We start from the raw sequence: 8,772 nt of genomic DNA, 5'->3' as shown, positions 1-8,772 counted from the left end.
TCCAGGACTGTGGTCAGGTGTTATTTAAGAGTCGCCAGTTTTCTTTTAAAATACCCAAAAGCTGTTGGAGAGGTGGCCTTGTGGTCAAACCATCTTTTGGGTCTAGATGGATGATCATGACATAACTGGGAGGAGTCTGATTTTTTTTACCTTCATGATTCAGTTGATCAGACATGATAGTCTGAGTTGCTAGGGTCTTTGGGGCGTGTTTAATTTCTACAGAGGTGGCTGAGATGAGGTCAGCTATCTTATTATCCTCTTCATTGATTTTGTTTTGAAATTACATCATTGTAGCTTTCACTTTGACACCAGTTTTCCCTTGTTCTTATTTGTCGATTTGGGACAAGAGATTTTATCTGGTTGTTCATCCTGTGTGTGGGAGTTTTGATAGGGACTTGGTAGTCCACCACGTTTTTATGTTTTTCACACTTTAAACTGAAACTAAACTGAACCACTAAACTCCCTATTACAGTAACTCTTCTCTAATGTAATTCTATTTGCACAGCTGTACGGATGTTTAATTTTTGTTCTGTAATATTCTGCATACAGTAGTTTTTCTATAAATGTTCCTACCGGCATTTTTACATATTCACACATCTCCTTAGGTCCTCTCCATGGCTCTTTACTATTATTGTTCTTTCTTTCTTTATTGTATTTTTGCTTTAGTTTAATTCTTGTTAATAGTCTGTGTGCTTGTCAAATCTGTTAGTATGTTATACATGTATGCTCTCACCAAAACAAATTCCTTGTATGTGTTACATACAGGGGTTGGACAATGAAAGTGAAACACCTGGTTTTAGAACACAATTTATTAGTATGGTGTAGGGCCTTCTTTTGCGGCCAATACAGTGTCAATTCGTCTTGGGAATGACATATACAAGTCCTGCACAGTGGTAAGAGGGATTTTAAGGCATTCTTCTTGCAGGATAGTGGCCAGGTCGCTACGTGATGCTGGTGGAGGACGTTTCTTGGCTCACTCCTCCAAAATACCCCAAAGTGGCTCAATAACATTTAGATCTGGTGACTGTGCAGGCCATGGGAGATGTTCAACTTCACTTTCATGTTCATCAAACCAGTCTTTCACCAGTCTTACTGTGTGTATTGGTGCATTGTCGTCCTGATACACGGCACCGTGTACAGGATACAATGTTTGAACCATTGGATGCACATGGTCCTCCAGAATGGTTCGGTAGTCCTTGGCAGTGATGCGCCCATCTAGCACAAGAATTGGACCAAGGGAATGCCATGATATGGCAGTCAAGCCCAGTGGCGATTGCTCTAAAACAGCAAGGGAAGCTCAGCTTCCCCTACAATGTCAAAAAAAAGTGATCAAATATATACTGTTGTGTGTACATGTCATTGAATAAATATGCACTACAACGCGATTAACTTTTGTTCAGAATCAGCTTCTTATAACGCGGCTTTCCTCTCAATCATTTGCGCAGATTCACAGTGACTTAAACAGTGCGGATGCTGAGCGTCCACAGAGCTCAATAGCGAAGCAGCGAAACGAGACGAGTCATTGGATAAATGCTGGCTTTCGTCCCGCCCATCGGACATCTCTGGGGGTCAATGGGGCAGTGGGTTGGCCTCGGCTGGCCCGGACGCTCAGCATCTGCATGATGATTGGATGATCTGTCTGAGGCTGACTCCCTTTTTGATTGACAGCGAAATGAGCGAATCAGCGATCCTTTGGTTTAAAGATCCGTGGGAGCATTACGTTTTCATTCTGTTCTGAGTTGAAGCAGACTTTCTTAAACCTCTTAGCGGCATTTTCTTTGTTAAAAACGACTAGTGACCAATCAAGCTTCTATTTCTGGTGGGTTTTTTTGTAGCTGCTTGTGTTTGGAGACTGACTTCTAACACTCTTTCTGACTTCTATAGGAGTTTCTAGCAGGTGCTGCTGAGCCCCTCCACCGTCACAAAGCACTCACAGGCGGACACACTTCACATGGACCAAGGCCGTTTAAGCAGCCTAGCTCTGCTGGCCATTGAGAGGACACTAGTCAATTCACTGGAAAAGACGCCTTGATGACGACAGGGTCACAGATCATTTTCTTGAAAAGGAACGGAGGGTAGATTTTACGTATAAATAAACCGACACGTTTTATGATGTAGGCCGAAATTGAGCTTCCCCTCTTTAAAAGACCAGCATCCGCCACTGTCCAAACCATCACTGATCCACCCCATACTTCACTCTGGGCATGCAACAGTCTGGGTGGTACGCTTCTTTGGGGCTTCTCCACACCGTAACTCTTCTGGATGTGGGGAAAACAGTAAAGGTGGCCTCAGCAGAGAACAATACATGTTTCACATTGTCCACAGCCCAAGATTTGCACGAATGAAACTGACGTTTGACATTGGCATGAGTGACCGAAGGTTTGGGTATAGCAGCCCGGCCATGTATATGGACCCTGTGGAGCTCCCGACTGACAGTTCTGGTGGAAACAGGAGAGTTGAGGTGCACGTTTAATTCTATCGTGATTTGGGCAGCCGTGGTTTTGTTTTTTGGATACAATCCAGGTCAGCACCCGAACATTGCTTTCAGACAGCTTCCTCTTGCGTCCACAGTTAATCCTGTTGGAAGTTTTTCGTCCTTCTTGGTGGTATGCTGACATTATCCTGGATACCGTGGCTCTTGATACATCACAAAGACTTGCTGTCTTGGTCACAGATGCACCAGCAAGACATGCACCAACAATTTGTCCTTTTTTTTATGTCACCCATAATGTTGTGTGCATTGCAATATTTTGAGCAAAACCTGTGCTCTTACCCTCTGCTAATTGAACCTTCACACTGCTCTTACTGGTGCAATATGTAATTAATGAAGATTGGCCACCAGGCTGGTCCAATTTACCCATAAAACACCCCAAACTAAAATGACAAGTGTTTCAGTTTAATTGTCCCACCCCTGTACATGTCGAATAAAGAGATTCTGGGTGTAGTGTTCACATACCAGCCGGCTTGAAATATTCTGGTAGTACCTGTGACGATGCTTTGCAAAACGTCTATAAACGACTTATAGCTTTGTGAAAAAGAAGGTGGATGCAGGTGGAAAACAGGAGGACTCCAGAGGATTCAGTGCAAACTATGATGAGAATTGATTAGGAAAAATACAAAAATATACAAACATAAACTTCAAGCAAGGAAAAGGTAAATGGTAGTAAAATCAAAAGCCTGACTTAAATTCAGAACAGGTAAGTATGGACCCCAAACTAGCTCTATTCCAGATCACTAGGCTCCCTCTCACCCTAAGGTGAGTTCTCTCAGTCAGTCTCCCTCTCATCTTATAGGATAGGACCCACCCCTGGACTGGACCATTGCACCTTTCATGGGGGTCACTTTAATGCTAACACACTTATTTAAAGTAAACATAACCAAACACCACACAAGGACTTAATGACATATATATCTGGTATACAAACTAATGCGCATATATATTAACATTTATTTTCCCTACAGGTCTTAACCGAAGACAGCCCCCTCCCATTAGCTTGCCATGGGCACAACGGCACACCCCATGGGTGAGCTCTGTCTACACGGCCCCCCTTTACTGTCTATGGAGAACAGCCAACAGGTAGGTATACAGGTAAGTATTGCATTCACACACAGTCTCTGGTGATGGGCAGTGCCTTTGCCTGATCACAGGGTCCTGACATGAATTGATTGACCCAGGGGTCTGATGTCAGGTTTTCCCTTCCCATAGTGGGTTGGAGTGATGGTAACCCCTACTGAATTGCAGAATTTGATTATGCTCCAGATTGTTTTCAACCATTGTATCTGAGAGTGTGAGGGAATTGAATACCTTGATTCCAACTTCTTGCTCGAGGAGCAGAGACTGCTGGGATTTTAGAAACCTAAATCATGGAGCTGATTTCTAGAAAAGGAGTGTGGACAAGCTGCAACACCCAGATTGTACTACTTTTCGGGATGGAGATTTTGGACAAACTGTGCCTTAAATTTTATGCCCTCCTTCATCCCTGGCTAATTTTGTTGCCCAAAATAGGTTTGGATAGGGTGGTTCTAATACAATTAGGTTGACTTCTAGCTATGTTGTTTAAAAATAATGCCACCACCAAGCATGTCTGTAACAGGTAATTGGATAACTCCTCCTTGGTTTATATTTGGTTTAGAGCAACTTCATATATGATTAGATGGTGATCAGAGAAGGTCTTATGTATGGTGTGATTGGATAGATTTTCTGTCTCAGTGCTCCAGGTTAATAATAGGTCCAGTATGTGTTTGCATCAATGAGCATTCAACACGGATTCAAATGTAATTCTAATCGGGGCGGGATCCTTCTCAAAATGAATATAGAAATCACCAACAATTAAGGCCTTTTCTGAAGCGATAACTATGCTTGAGAGAAGATCTGCAAATTCACAAAGAAAATCTGTAAAAGGTTTTGGTGAAAATTTGATTGTGATGTAACTTGTAGGTGCTTGGGGACAAGAATCAACAAGGATAAATAAATATGGTCTATCATGATATATGTGTCTCTTGCTGTCACGTACAATGTAATCCACTATTGTGCCTTTTTTTCAGTTGAATGAAGGCTTGAGAGTTAAAAGGTTTTGAATGCATGCCATTACTACTACATTAATTACACTGGGTAAGACTATGTAGTATGGAAATTTGTCAATTCTTACATTGTCTTCTCTGAGTAAGTTTTTAAATGAATACAAATTTGAATGTTTAGTATATTATTATATTACGGAATAATACATGATAAATGATTAACTATATTTCATTGTTAAGAAGATAGGTTTTTGCTTAGTTAGGGCTAAATCTTTACTTGGACATGATTATGTTTGTTGATTTTTAAGTCTTAATGGCCTTTAATATAATACATTTACCCATTATCATTGAAACCTTAAAGAAAATGTAATAAGTAAACAAAACTATACTGTAATAAGTCAAATAAGAATAGCAAAATTATGAGATATGGATCTAAATATATGGGAATAATAGAAGATTAGATATCAATATTAACATAATAATGTTAATTTTATCATTAACAGATAAAATTAAGAATTAACAACTCAAATGATAAATTTGTTTTTGTCTATTTTTTAAGTGCATAAATCAATTAATAGTCTTAGATATTCTGGAAGATTATTTCATAGATTGGGTATATAATAAAACACTTCATTTCTGTATGCGTATAATTGCTGTAGGAAAAAATTTCATCTTTTCTTCAATGCTTTTCCAATATTTCACATATTTAGCAGATTAATGTCCTGTGGGTTCCTGTGATTATACTCTTATTTTGACACTGCCTCAGTCGGTCCTGTTTCCTGTTTGTGGATACTTTGATTGTATGTTTTAGTCTTGCTGCGGGCCAATCAGAGCACAACTGTGTGAACCTACAGCCAATTGGAGTGCAGGGGGCGGGGAATGTGTGTCAGGCAGAAGGAGAGCTGTGAGCTGGAGCTAAATCAGGAGGTGTTTTACTGAAGGTAAAGATCTGTGTAAGACATTTCCACACTGTTTACACTGGGTTTGAACTCACTCTCACAGAAACGGGGGACACGTTCTCTATCTGAAAAGGAAGATGGAGAATGGGGGAAATGTGGGAGCTGCTCAGGCTAATGCTAGCTCTTAGCTGAGACTGTGGGGTGGTCAGGTGTCCTCATACTTTTGACGTTGTTGTGTAAATCCTTGTTCTTAACAAAACCTCACATGAGGTAAAAGGTAGTCCTGGATCAACACTGCTCAGAACTCTCACTTGGGTCTCTCTCCCTCTATTTATTTATTCTTCTCTGTCTCGCTTGCTGAAATTGATATTTTTACACTGGCTACTTTTTTATTTGGCTCAATTTAGTAAATTGCTCAATATGAATATTTAGGGCTGGGAAATTATACACTATACACTCACACCCTATAAAAGTATTTAACATAATAAAAATGACATTTTTTATTTACAGCACTGGTCACTGGCTGATGTTCATTATGTTACGCTGCTGTTATTTCATTGCACTCAATTTTAATGATAACTTAAAAATATTAATACTGACAAAGTTAAAATTGTTTGTTTATGTCATGTTTCATTTTGTACTTAGCAGATTTTTTGTGGTTTTGATGTTGTTCATATTGATACTGAAACAGTACTGATCGAAATTCAGAAATATATAGTGATATAAATTTTGGCCATGTTGTTCACCACAACTAACTCATATTCACATGGAGGGAGGCACGGTGGTGCAGCAGGTAGTGCCGCGGTCACTCAGCTCCAGGGACCTGGAGGTTGTAGATTCAAGTTCCGGGTGACTGTCTGTGAGGAATTTGGTGTTATCCCGCCGTGTCTGTGTGGATTTCCTCCGGGTGCTCTGGTTTACTCTCACGGTCCAAAAATATGTTGTGTTGGCAACTTAAAAGTGTCCAAATGTGTGTGTGTGTGAGTTGCCCTGTGAAGGACTGGAGCCCCCTCCAGGGTGTATTCCTGACTTGCACCCAATGATTCTGGGTAGGCTCTGGACCCAGCGCTACTGTGAACTGGATAAGCGTTAACAGAAAATGAATGAATAAATGAATATTCAGAGTCTGCACAGTCACGATGTATTTACACAAAGTCATCAGTACAAGGTAAAGAAAATTTTGTTCATTCATTGATCCATGGTCTGTAACCTTTTTCACAGTTTTCGGTTGGTGTGCATATGGAGCCTACCCTGAATCACTGGGTGCCAAGGAGGAACACCCTGTGCAGGGCACTAGTCCATCACAGAGAATCACACACACACACCTAAATTGACTCTGACTTTACCTGGTTTCTTTACCAGGGCACAAGGTGGTTAACATCTGAGACAATTGTTGCGGGTGCATTACTACTCGTGTAAAAGGGATAAGAGCCATATTTGCAACACAGTCTAATACTGTTACAACTTTCCAGCTTTTGTAGAATTGGATTTATATTTATTTTATCTTCATTCTTTTTTTTTTTTGTTCCAGAAAATAAAAGCATCCCGTTGATGTTGGCACCCATCCCTAGTGTCCAAGGCATATAATCTACAAACACTAGGAAACATCACAAGAGGAATATATCACAATGTTGAAATCAGGAGAGATTAAATGTGAGGATACAGAGTGTGAAAACCCTATTTTGCCAGAAACATTCTTGGTCACCCTAAACAGTGACACATCTGCTGGAAAAACCCATAAAACCACAGAGAAACAGAAAACATACGACTGCTCACAGTGTGAAAAGAGTTTAATCATCAAAGCAGTCTTCACAGACACCAGCATGTTCACAGAGGAGAGAAACAATTCTCCTGTCTAGAGTGTGGGAGGAGTTTTAATTTTCCTGGTAGTGGAGAGAAACCATATCCCTGTCCAGAGTGTGGGAAAAGTTTTAATATACAGAGTAGTCTCCGAAGACACCAGCTCATTCACAGAGGAGAAAAACCATATCCATGTCCAGAGTGTGGAAAGAGTTTTAATTTTCAGAGTAGTCTTCACAGACACCAGCTCATTCACAAAGGAGAGAAACAGTTCTCCTGTCAAGAGTGTGGGAAGAGTTTTAATTTTCCAAACAGTCTTCGCAGACACCAGAACATTCACAGAGAAGAGAAACCATATTCCTGTTCAGAGTGTGGGAAGAGATTTAATTTTCATACTAGTCTTCGCAGACACCTGCACATTCAGAGGAGAGAAACCGTACTCCTGTCGAGAATGTGGGAAGAGATTTACTGATTTTAGTTCTCTGAAAAATCACCAGTACATTCACACAGGAGAGAGACCATACAAGTGCTCGGAGTGTGGAAAGGGCTTAAAATGGCCTGAGTCTTCTCCAAAGACACCAGCACGTTCACACAGGAGAGAGACCCTATTCCTGTTCAGAGTGTGGAAAGAGTTATAAGCAACTGCAGAATCTTCAGGCCCACATCCCCATTCACACCGGAGAGAAACTACATTTTTGTTCAGAGTGTGCCATGAGTTTCATGAGATTGAGGAGTCTCCAAATCCACCAGCAGACTCATACAGGAGAGAAACCGTACTACTGCTCAGAGTGTGGGAGGAGTTTTTCCCGTCTCAGTTCTCTGAAAGAACAGCAGAGAATTCACACAGGAGATAGACCATATCAGTGCTCAGTGTGTGGGAAGAGTTTTACTAGAGTGAGTTTTCTTCAGGCACACCTTAATGTTCACACAGTAGGGAAATCGCATCAGTGCTCAGAGTGTGGGAAAGGTTTTAAATGTCAGCGTCATCTCCAAATACACCAGCGCGTTCACACAGGAGAGAAACCGTATCAGTGCTCAGAGTGTGGGAAGAGATTTAATTATCAGAATGCTCTTCAATCACACATTCGCATTCACACAGGAGAGCGACCATATTCCTGTCCAGATTTGACATGAGTTTTACAAGGCTGATTAGTCTCCAAATACACCAACGCATTCACACAGGAGAGGACCCGAATAAGTGCTCAGAGTGTGGAAATAGTTTTACAACAAAGGGTTCTCTGCGAAGGCACCAACGCACTCACATTGGAATCAAAAGTTTGGCCCATTCACACAGAGTTTCAGATTTATAGTTGCATTAAATAAAATATTGCATGTTTCTAGACATCTGCAACTGGAGTGTGCAATTCTCTTCAACATGTGGGGGAATGGCCCCATCCATGGTGTTCCCCATACATGGTCTGTGATTCTTGGTAGGCTGCAGACCCACTGCATCCTTGAAATGGTCAAATAGTCACAGACAATGAACAAATGCAAATGCAGGAACATATTATATTCTTAGTTGTTCTTTAAACATTTTTTCCAAGCAGATGGATCT

At 40.9% G+C, this 8,772-nt stretch overlaps 1 pseudogene; it reads left to right on the top strand.

Annotated features, from left to right (window-relative positions):
- Positions 1–2,341: 2,341 nt before the first annotated feature.
- On the top strand, positions 2,342–8,484 carry LOC136701970 (zinc finger protein 345-like; annotated as a pseudogene).
- The last annotated feature ends 288 nt before the right edge of the window (positions 8,485–8,772 follow it).

Source organism: Hoplias malabaricus, chromosome 7 (genome assembly GCF_029633855.1).
Source record: "Hoplias malabaricus isolate fHopMal1 chromosome 7, fHopMal1.hap1, whole genome shotgun sequence".
In the NCBI taxonomy this organism is placed as follows: domain Eukaryota; kingdom Metazoa; phylum Chordata; class Actinopteri; order Characiformes; family Erythrinidae; genus Hoplias; species Hoplias malabaricus.
Note: the sequence above shows the minus strand (reverse complement) of the source record. Positions and strands in the feature narration are given on the sequence as shown.